Here is a 3,912-nt window from a genome sequence, read left to right on the forward strand (position 1 = left end):
TGGTTTTAAGAGCTCTCATATTTTCCAGCACAGAATGTCCACTCTATTAACAAATATGTTATGGTTTATCTGTACAAGTTAGTCAACGCTGGACTGTTGGTGCTTCACTGTTCTCTAATTCAGGTTAAAAAAATAATTTTGTATTTGCCTCAGTGAACAACTTTATAACTCTTGACATTTTTGGAATTACAACCCACTGAATTGAAAAGAAAATCCACAAGCTTCACCCTATGTCTAACATTTGTTTTGAAAATTGAATTGGGTTGGAACTAATGTTCTAGAATTCTCTATTATGTATACAAAAAATTAGAAACACCATGGGGTGTCATAGAACTTGAAGTGGAAACTACCTAAGAAAACAATTAACTTTGGAGGGGGCTAACGTAATAACACAGAGCTCTCATCTGTGGCTTGTGTAGACACCATATTTCACATCAGAGCAAAGTGATGCTAAGTGTGCATTGCACTGAAGAGAGGTCTTCCATCCCTAATCTGAGCACTGAATTAAATACATTTAAAATGAGCACTGGGTCTGAGGAGCATGGCATAGGTATCGCACAGCAGGATCCTTGCTGTAAAGCCAAGGACCACACACTTTATATGGGAGGCCCATCTTGACATAATTGACAACTGAAAAGTTGTATGTGCTAAAGAGGGTAAGCTGACTAAGATGGGGCTCTCTTTCTGTGTCTGATTCTAAATAGTCACGTGACCTTCAGTAAATCCTTTAACAGATCTGGAATCATTGTCATCCTTCTGTAAAAGGAGGTTGGGGATGAGCAGACCAGCCCTGATACAGGAAGCTTCCCATTCAGGGGAGCTCCTCTGAGCATTTGGTTTTGTGTTTGTTCTTTATGGGACTTTGGGTTAGTTACACAGCATCTTTAAACCCCCCTTTACTTTTCTATAAAATAGGAAGACAAAAATCTATGCACTTACAAGATTTTTGTAAGGATTAAATGTTTAAAGTGCATGACCCAGGAGTAGGCACATAGAAAGCACTCAAAAACTTTCAGCATAATGAGAGACCTCTACACACCTATTAGAATGGTCAAAATCCAAAGTAATAGCACCAAATGCTGGAGAGGAATTAAGGTGGAACAACAAGATCTTTCATTCATTGTAGGTGGAAATGTAAAATAATATAGTCACTTTGGAAGACAATTTGTTAGTTTCTTACAAAACAAAACATACTCTTACCCTATAATTCAGTAATTGTGTTCCTTGGTATTCACCCAAAGGAGTTGAAAACCTATGTCTATAGCTACACCAAAACATGCACGTGGATGTGTATGGCAGCTTTATTCATAATTGCCAAAACTTAGATGCAACTAATATTTTCTGTAGGTGAACAGAGTTTTAAAAACTGTGGTATGGCCACATAATGGAATATTATTCAGTGCTACAAAGAATTGACCTAGCAAGCCATGAAAGAGAAATGGAGGAAACTTAAATGTATATTCCTAAGTGACATAAGCCAATATGAAAATTCTATAAACTATATAGTCTGTATAAGTCCAACCCTATGGCATTCTAAAAAAGGCAAACTATAGACACAGTAAAAACTCAGTGGTTACCAGGGGCTAAGGCAGAGGAGAGATGAGTAGATGGGGCATGGTAGTGAAACTCTTCTATATGACACTGTGATGGTGGATACATGCCACTGTATATATGTCCAAATCAACAGAATGTACACCACCAATAGGAGCTCAAAATTAAATGAGGAACTCCTGGGTGAAAATGGTGTGTCAACCAGATTCACCTATTGTAACAAGTGTATCACTGGTGGAAGATGTTGATTATGGGCTGAGAGATGGCAAGAGGTACAGGGGAAATATCTGTACTCTCTGTTCAATGCTGCTGTGAACCTAAAACGGCTCTAAAAAGAGAAAAATAACCTATTAAATATTTTAAAGGTAGTTATTGTTATCTAAAAATCCTTTCTAGCTTTAGATTTTGATGTCATGTATAGCCAATATATATTTCTTAAATAAAGTTAATGTTTACAAGCATCTGTGTTATCCTGACATCCGCTGGTGAATTTGCAAAGATGTCATAATTCTTACTGTTCATTTAGCATTTCCTAGCACTCTTCCTTGATTTTAGTTTTCCCTTAGTTGTTACAATTTTTTAGGCCTTCCCACCCACAACCCCCACAATTACATTGTGCACAGCTGATTACTATTATTATCTTTAATTTCCAAAGGAGGAAACAGGCACAATGGGTCCTCATGTAGGAGCTGTTATTTGGCATAAATAACACCTCAGGTGAAACAGGTGAGGCACAATTTGCATCTTGGCATTAAATTAGAAATAGAACCCAGGAATATTTTATTCCTGAAATAACAACCAGCAAGGAGAAAAACCAGAGTGATTAACTAACGTTGCTTGGATTCTGTAATAACTTGGTGATAATTTTGGAGTCGAGCCACCTGCTTATAGATTGAACAGCTATGGACTCTGGGCCCACAGGCACCCAGAACCTCTTTTGTGGGAATGAAGTGAGTGTGGAGGCAGCGCAGAGGGTTAAGTCTCAGGGAGTAGATACCCAATTACTGGTTGAACACTGCACAGTCACGTGACCTTGGCAAGTCCTTGAACCTCTCTAAGCATCAATTCATTAGGTTTTTGTTTTTGTTGTATTCAGTTCATGGAGTAGCAATAACCGTCTCTCTGATTTGCCCACCTTCCAGGGATAGGGAGAAGAAAATAATAAATGTGACATAAAACTCCTAAGATGATAATTGCAGCAGAGCTTCCTTCTTTAGATGGACTATTGTACAAGTTTATCAATGGATAATCCTTTAGCTTTTGAGTTAGGGTCTAGGTAAAGTGAGGTTAGGGATTGACCCTTTGTTAGTCAGACATCCACAATATAACTAGAGATGTATAAAGATGTATGCACATCATGATGATCACAGATTATAGAGCATAGAAATTAAAACACGAGTCCAAATCAATGATTCAAGGCATTGAATGCTTGGTCAATGCACCTACGTGCTATTTAAAACATGTGTCTAGGGCCTCCCTGGTGGTGCAATGGGTTAAGACGCAACCTTTGAAGCTGTCTGCAGTCACTGCAGCATGAGTTCGATCCCCAGCCAGGGAGATAGCCACATGGCACAGCAGACCTCTCCTGACTCTCCTGCTGCTCCCCTCAGCAGTGTAATTCAGACAACCTGCCTGTTCTGTTCCCCACTCTGTCTCTGATGAAACCTCTCACCCCCCACACCTCTGGCCCATATGCCAGTTCTTGTATGCATAAATAAATAAATCTTTAAAAAATATAAAAATAAAACATGTGTCTACTAATATAATAGTTAACATAGGTTACTTGGGGCTCCTTTGCTAACTTAAGCCCTGGAGGCAGAATAAGCTGTATGTCCTTGACTTAGTAGACCCCACCTTGATTAACATTCATCACCAGTAATAGGGTGTTTAAAATCCTGCACCTAATGTGCATTGTACGGGCACATCATTTTTTTTTAAGATTTATTTTTTATTTATTTATGCATACAAGAACTGTAGGCCAGAGGTGTGGGAGGTGGAGGGATTCACCAGAGATAGAGTAGGGAGCAGAACAGGCAGATCTACTGAAATACACTGCTGAGAGGGGCAGCAGGCAAGACAGGAGAGTCTGCTGCACCATGTGGGTCAGTTTTCTGGCTGGGGCTCGAACTCAGGCCACAATGGCTGGTGATAGCTTGGCAGTGCTGAGATTTAACCCCTTGGGCCAACAGGGAGGCCCCAGGGCACATCATTTTGTGTTACTCTGCTCCAAAATCCATGGCTCCAACTTGTCAAAACATCAACCAAAACCAAATGAGAGATATTGGCAATGCACTTGACCAGAACTCCTCAAAAGTGTTAAGGTCATGAAAGAAGGGAAGTCTGAGGAAATGTCACAAAGTG

Source organism: Talpa europaea, assembly GCF_964194135.1.
Source record: "Talpa europaea genome assembly, chromosome: 6".
NCBI classification, from domain to species: domain Eukaryota; kingdom Metazoa; phylum Chordata; class Mammalia; order Eulipotyphla; family Talpidae; genus Talpa; species Talpa europaea.